The sequence below is a fragment of the Nuphar pumila genome, chromosome 11, assembly GCF_984573655.1.
Source record: "Nuphar pumila chromosome 11, dmNupPumi1.hap1.1, whole genome shotgun sequence".
In the NCBI taxonomy this organism is placed as follows: Eukaryota; Viridiplantae; Streptophyta; class Magnoliopsida; order Nymphaeales; family Nymphaeaceae; genus Nuphar; species Nuphar pumila.
In genome coordinates, this window is record NC_143259.1 from 76,458,398 (window position 1) to 76,466,323 (window position 7,926).

The window sequence follows — 7,926 nt, forward strand, 5'->3', positions numbered from 1 at the left end:
TGGAATCTGTTAGACAGAAAGAGAAAATCCGGGAAAAATAATGAAACAGATCCAAAAATTCCCAAATTTTGGGAAATGATAGTAAATTATGTTAGGAACAACTTTCATGTTGAGAGGTTTTGCAGACAGGCTACGGATTGGGAGGACTTGATGCATTAGGGTCTGTCTATACCCTGACAAAAGAAAATCGAGATTTTCCCAAGCGTCTGGGAAATCCGATTTTTTACAGATAGTAAAACAAACTGGAAAAACTTCAAAATTTTCAGATAATCAGTATATTCAATGATGAATCCACTATGATTTTTTTAGGGAAAATTGAATCATCCATGGAGGCGATCTTGGGTCGACAACTCTGCTAAGTGGGAATCTGGAATTTCCAAAGGGTTTAAAACCTGATCTGGACTTTGGATTTATTAGATAGAGTTATTAAACTCAAATCGATCCGAATTTTTGCAGAGAAATGAATGATTAACCCATACATCTATTATAAAATTTTTGAAATTTATAGATGAACAATTAAACATGAAACGAAGGCTGGACTGACACTTAAAATCAAAACCTATAAACTAATAAGCAAATATTAAAGAAACTAATCAAAATACCTATAAAGCATTAAAATAATCTAAATATGAGGCCTATAATACGAAATTTACATGAATTCAATGATAAAACAAAAATAATCAGGGCGTATAATCTAAACTCAATTTTGGCTATGGTGATAGGGGATCCGATCCATCCATCGGAGGGATCCCATACTCCATGTAGCCTTAAGCAAGAAAGTAAGGAAAATAAAAAAGTAAAAAGATGAAGCCCTTACCTTGGGTTTGCTGGGATTGGCTGAAGGAAAGCGGATGTGGTGGAGATGATCCAAGGTTGAGGAAGTTGGGGCGTCAAAGGCACCAAGGTGAGGATGGCTGGAAGTCAAGAAGGAGGTGCCGGCTGGAACGTGTGATGAAGGTAGTGGCTGCACTTGAAGTTGGTTGTGGCTGGTAGCAAGGGTGTGAAGGAGGCTTGCTGGAGATGGCTATGCTGCTGTGGAGGTGTCCCTGTGGTGCTGCCAAGGATGAAGGTGTGGCTGTGGCTGCAAAGAGCTCCCCTTTGGTGGCTGCTGCCTTTGAGAAGTTTGAAGATGGCTGCAATGAAGGGCTGCTGTTGGAGGCCCAGCTGCTGTTGTGGAAGGTGGCCCAACTGCGGTTGTGGAAGGTGGCTGTGATGGAGGCCCAACTGCTGCTGTGGAAGGTGGCTGTAATGGAGGTGAAGACGTTGATGGTGCTTCAAAGTGGAGGCCGGCTGTTGGCTGGAGAAATATCCTGGCATGAAGCGAGAGCTTGAGGTTCATCTTTGGCGCATCCCGACATCAGTTGTTATCCCTTTTAAGGACTTGATAATGGGAGTTTTCAAGATTCCTTCCCTTCTGTTGGTATAATCTGAGCGCATGGGCTCTCAGATTCGCACACTTCCCTGTGTCCCCACTGTCCCACCATAGACAGTCCAATTTCGGCTTGAGGTTAAGCCACCAATTCCAGCAAAAGGTCACCAATTTCAAAAGTTATTTAGTCTCAGCAATGAGGCGCCCAAAATCAAACCCCTTTTCAAGCTTTAGGAACCCCAATTTCATCCTTTTGCAAAACCCCTATCGGATTCATTGTGCGGAAATCCGAAGGTTCCATCATGGTTTCTTCCTTCGAGGATTCTATTCATTTTTCTGCCCAATCAGGATAAGGGCACAAACCTGAGCCTCCTTTGATGAGGTATTTCATTTTCTACCCAATCAGGATAAGGGTACAAACCTGAGCCTCCTTTGATGAGGTATTTCATTTTTCTGCCCAATCAGGATAAGGGTACAAACCTGAGCCTCCTTTGATGAGGTATTTCATTTTCTACCCAATCAGGATAAGGGTACAAACCTGAGCCTCCTTTGATGAGGTATTTCATTTTCTGCCCAATCAGGATAAGGGTACAAACCTGAGCCTCCTTTGATGAGGTATTTCATTTTTCCTCCCAATCAGGATAAGGGTACAAACCTGAGCCTCCTTTGATGAGGTATTTCATTCCCCGATCAGGTTGAGGGTTAAACCTGAGCTTCGTTTCTACACGAGGTATTTCCTGTCCCATCCAGGTTAAGGGCAAAACCTGAATCTCACTTCTTTTGAAGTAAAATTTTCTTCTTTATTCTTCATTTCATATCTACCATTTTCATCAGGGCTAATATTTTCATATCCAGTCAGATCCTTCTAACTGGGGCATTTTTATAGCCCAAATTTGGTGTGTTTTTCTTTGCCACAAAGCCCGTCTTCAAGCCGACTTAGTAGCAAAGAGGGGCATCTGTAAACACCCCAAATTTTCCTCACTCATTCTCAAACAATCCTCCTCAGGCAATGCCAACCCTGTCAGGTCAGTGTAGGAGTCAAACCTCGAGTCAGTTTCAGAAAATCACCATTTTACCCATTTTCATTAGGAAAATTACCATTTTACCCCTAGGTCATCCCGGACCCCAGTCAGTCGGAGTCAACCAAGCTCATTGGTCAGTTCAAGACAGTTAGAATATCAGTCATCTCAAGCTCATCTGAGCTCACAATGAACAGACCATTTTCATTTCTGACCATTCCTGCCAAAATGGGATCATTTCTTCAAAAATGAGCTCATTTCTCACTTGAATCCAAGCCAATTGTCTCTAAGTCAGTCATTCTCAGTCAGTCATGTTCCCCAGAGTCTAACTTGAGCTCACCAGGAGTTCAAGTGCTCCAGTTTCAGTTCAAAACCATTTCCAAGTGTCTAGGAGCCCATTTGAGTCCATTTTAGCTCTTTCAGCTGAAATTGAGCTGAGTTCAGTCAATTGAGCTAGTGTTCAAGCTTTGATTTTAGTTCATATCAGTATTACTGACCTTTGTTCTAGCTCAAACCCAGTTCAGGTTCGTAATTCACTTCATTCCAATGACCATTCCGTACCATTTCTCTAAAAATGGCAGCTTTTCTTGAAAATTCAGTCGGAAAGGTCAGTTGAGTCAGTGCCTGGTCTGTTCATTTGAGTTCTGAAACTCTAAAACCCAGCTCAATCCAGCTCACTTCAGTTCAATCCAGCTCGAACCCCAATTTTCAGTGTCACTCTGACCCAGTAGAGTCCCGAAAACCATTTCTTGAGCTATTTTACAAATTTTATCAATTTTAATGCTTTTTAAATTGGTACAAGTGTCAATCGGGGTCTGACATCCAAAATTCTTTATTCAAGGTTAGCATTTAGCATAGCATTTCATGTCATTTCTCATCATTTCATATCATTTCTCAGCATTTCATAACATTTCATCACATTTCATTCCATTTTCGAAGTCCAGAACTCCAGTTTTATAAATTTCAATCCAGATCGAGTTTTAAAAGCTTTTAGAAATCAATTTGAAACCCTGGGTTTCCAAAATTAACATTTTTACCCCCGGGAGTCTAAATTTGGAAATATTTTCTCACAAGAAAAATAATCTTGATTTCTTTCAAAATCAAATTTTCAAATTCTACACTGGATTTGCTTCGCAACGGGGTATTGAACTTCAAAATCCGAGCTCGTTTCAAAAACTGCCAAAAATAGCTCGTTTCATCTGAAATTTTTTTGAAAAGACTATTTTACCCCTCTAATCGTCAAAATGAACTTCAAAAGTGAAATTTGGACCCGCTCTGAGATGGCCCACTCATTTACATTTTTGTTTTATTAAAAAAAAAAATCTTTTATTCCTTTCAATTTTCTTTTTATTTGTTCATTTTTATTTTTATTTATTTATTTTGCGTTTTAGAGAGGTGGGACCCACAAGGTGGTCACCCAAGCCTCCAGCCCCACTTTCCATTTTCTCATTTTTTTCTTTCCCTTTTCCTTTGTCCCTCCTTTTCTTTCTTTCCTTTCTTTTTCCCTTTTCTTTCTTTTTCTTCTTCTTCCCTTTCTTTTCTTCTTCCCTTCCCTTCCTTCCTTTCCCTTCTCCAGCCCATTCACGTACACTCTTTCCCTCTCTTTTCATTAACCCCTAAAAACCCTAAGTTGAGGCTGATTAAAGACCTAAGTTGGGTTTGGTTAAAGAAAAAGAGAAAAGGAAGCCACTTACGACTCCTCTCCCATCTCACGCCTCTCTCCTATTCTCTCTCATATTCTCTCTCTTTACCTCCCTTCTTCTCTCCTTAGCTGCTACAGCCACAGCAGCCTTCCAACCTCTCTACAGCCACCTCTTTGGATGCCCAGCCATCGAACAAAAGCTGCAGCCACCACTAGAACGGTTCAGCCATCTTCTTCCTTGCAGCCAGTAGCACCTCTTTGAAGCTCCATGCCCAGCAGCTCCAGATCATCTTCAACCTCCGACATCCTCTTTGCAGCTGCAGCAACATTCAGCCATCTTCTTCAAATACTCTAGCTTCAGCCAGCTCTCCATTCCAGCCACCATCCTTGCTGCAGCCCACCTCCAAGCTCCTTGCTCCAGCCAACAGCCACCAGCCAACGGCTTCTTCCACCGGTTCCACGCTCACTGCTCCAGCCAACAGCCACCAGCCAGTTCACCTCTTCTACACAGCACCCAACAGTGCCACCAGCAGCTGCCATCCACAGCCTTTCATTACAGCTATAGCAGCAAGCTATTACAGCAGCCTCTTTGACGCTGCAACCTCCTCCTTCAACCTTCAAACGGCTGCAGCCTTGTTCCAGCCTTCTTCACCGTGCAGTCTCCTCTATTCCCTTTTGTTTTCCCCAAGAGCTCCAACCATCTTTACTGGTGACATCACTTGTGGCAGCCAACCATCGTTCCACTCCTCCATTGCCGTAACTGCCCCTTAAGGTAAGACATATTGTATGTCTTGTTGATCTTATTAAGTACACATGTTGGGTTTCTTGGTTGATCGTCGAAATGAGACCCTTACATATGGCTTTCATGAAAATGATGAGGAATTTGGGGTTGAAATTATTGCAAGGTAAGGCTTTCTTTATGGTGTTAGAAGGTAGGAAACCTTAAGTTTCTATTTTTTTTTTTTTTACTTTTCATGACAAAGCATGCGTAAATGAGAGGGTTCATCTAGCCGATGGATTGAACCCCTCATTTCAATGGCTATATCAAATAAATATTTCACCTCTTTCCTTTATTTTGATTTTATATAGATTGTATAATTTAGGTATTGTTTTTTTTTTTTAATTGATTTCATTAGATACATTTCACTTGTTTCATTAATGCATGTCCTATTAGTTTATACATTTTCCATTTAGCTGTCCAGTCTAGTCATCATTTTATGCTCAATTTTTTGTCGATAAATCTCAAAAATTTTGTTATGTTTGTCTCTGTTTGTCTATGATTGTATTTCAAAAATATGGATCAGTTAGGATTTTAGAACCTTGTTAAATAAATCGAAAACCAAACTGGATTTTGGACCCTCTAGAAATTTCAATTTCTGCTTTAGCAGAAAAGAACCTCCGGCACCACCCTCGTGGGAGATTCGGATTGTCCTCCAAAAATCACAGTGTATTCATAATCGAATCTACTGATTATCTGGAAATTTTGAAGTTTTTCCAGTTAGTTTTGTCCTCTGTCAAAAATCAGATTTCCCAGCCGCCTAAGAAAATCTTGATTTTCCTTTGTCAGGGTATAGACAGACCCTAATGCACCGCGTCCACCCAATCCGTAGCTCATCTACAAAAACTTTCAACATGAAAGTTGTTCCTAACATGTTTTACTGTCATTTTCCAAAATTTGGGGATTTTTGAAGCTGTTTCAGTATTTTTCCCAAAATTTTATTTTCTGTCTGACAGATTCCAATATCCAGAAATTTCAGAGATTTGGGTCTCTGATAACAGTGTGCCCTTTTTCAAACCGTAACCCGAATCCCAATGTTGTCAAAATATCAAATCTTCATCTGTTTGTCAGGGACATTTTCCCACAATTTCAGCCTTTTTCCCATCTGTGTTCCATTTTTCCCATGTTTTCTACCGAAACCTGTCTGTTTCTCCTAAATCCTAGAGTCGCCGGATTCCGATCCGACTTGCCGGAGTGGCACAGCTCCGACCATAGGTCAAAACCAAAAAGTGTAAAAGTAAAAAATCCTTTCCTTACTGTCCTCTGTCATCCCATAAAATTTGGGAAATTTTTATGGAAGTTTGATATCCTAAATCCCCTTTAGAATCAATATTTTAGGCAAAAATCATAAAATTTAGGGTTTTTATTTGAATTTTCATATTTAAAAGTACAAAAAAAATTAGATTTTCGAGATCCATTCTGTTTTTAGGGTTATTTTAGGTGTTCATGCCAAATTTGGTTTAATTCCAAGTTCATTTGCTCCATGTGTTAGTTTATCTTTAAATTCAGAAGCGAAAATCAGGAGAAAATCAAGTTAAATTTGATATTTTATGATATTTTCGCCATTTTAGGGTTTGTATCATGTACATAAGCATGTAGAATCATATTAGGGTTAATTTTAATCTCATTTGCATTTCATATTTTTCAATTTTGCAAAATTTATTTCAGAAAACCCTGGTTTCAAGGCCATAGTCTTGTTATCAGGGGTATTTTGGTCATTTTGACCTAAATTTCGAAATTTCAATTTCTAATTCTCCAAAATTTCATGCATATCATCATATTTTATCATATTATGTCTGATTTATTTCATTTGATTTTCAAAATTCCAAAATTTACAAAAATTCTTTCATAAAACCCTGATTTCAAGGTCATCAGGGGTATTTTGGTCATTTTGAACCCCAATTTCGAATTTTCAAGTTTATTTTCCAAATTTATTCATTATTTATTATGTTTATATCAAAGGGGGGTATGAATTTGGGTTTATATCTGAATAATATCCGATAATTTCTCATATTTTCGGATAAATTCAGAATAACCTACATTTTTGTGCTAACCTTGTTTTCTAGTTTTGCAGGAACATTCAAGAAGAAGACTTAGATTTTTTTTTTTTTTTTTTCAATTCAATGTAATCTCAAATGTAATAATTTGGAATAAGAGTTACTTTTCTGCTTAGAATAGGGCTGCATTGCATATAGTTTAATTTATGCAAATTTCGATATTTGATGTATGATTCATGTGCATTTATTTCAAATCCACTATGGTTTACACAAATGGCACGTGCACAAGCTTTTATGGAGTTTATAAACTCGGTGGGATTCGTATTTATGGCCATAGTCAGAATACGAAGAAAACCAAGATTTATGATCTTCGTATTAGCCACATTCAGCCTACACACTTAGGCTAACTTCAAAATGCACTGCATTTTTCAAAGTTTTAAAAGGATTTTCCAATTCCTCAATTGAAATTCTCTTTTAAACTCATATTCATTCATTCATATCATTCAAATTGCATTATTTTCAAATTCATTTTCCAATTTCAATTTTAGATAAATCAGTTTTCCCAAAAATTTCCAAGTTTCTCAGGATTGGATTTTCTTAGAATTCCAAATTTTCAAATGAGATTTCAAGGCATTTCCCAAGTTCAAATCAAGATTTTCCTATGTTTTTAAATTCTCAAATTTCAAAATCACAAGTTTTCAGAAATCGATTTTCTCATATTTTCCAGTTTTCCTGAGAATTCATTTTCCATTTCAAAAGTCATTTTCCAATGAATTTCTTAGATTTTCTCAGAATTCTCAAATCCATTTTCTCAGAAAAGCAATTCCAAATTTCAAAATCGATTTTCCAAAGTTCAAGTTTTCCTGAGAAATCACTTTCCAATGCAAATTTCTGATTTTCAATGAACTTCAATGATTTTCCCAGGAATTCCAATTTCAAGTACTTTTCCAATCATTTTTCCAGCATATTTCAATTTTCCAAAGCAAACATCATGTTTCTCAAACTTGCATTATTTTCAAAATTTCATAGCACAAGCCTGATTCTTTGTGCATTCTAGGAAAAATAGAGCATAATTTAGATATTTGAGTCGAGTTAAAGCACATAATTGGTCCTTGGTTTAA

The 7,926-nt window shown here is 37.9% G+C and overlaps 1 long non-coding RNA gene across 1 annotated transcript; it reads right to left on the reverse strand.

The window, feature by feature from the left end:
* Positions 1 to 4,134: 4,134 nt before the first annotated feature.
* On the reverse strand, positions 4,135 to 4,598 carry LOC149822433 (uncharacterized). Its single transcript, XR_016426217.1, has 2 exons — positions 4,285 to 4,598; positions 4,135 to 4,186 (listed from the first exon to the last, which is right to left on the reverse strand). It is a non-coding gene; the product is annotated as an uncharacterized LOC149822433 (long non-coding RNA).
* Between the last annotated feature and the right edge of the window lie 3,328 nt (positions 4,599 to 7,926).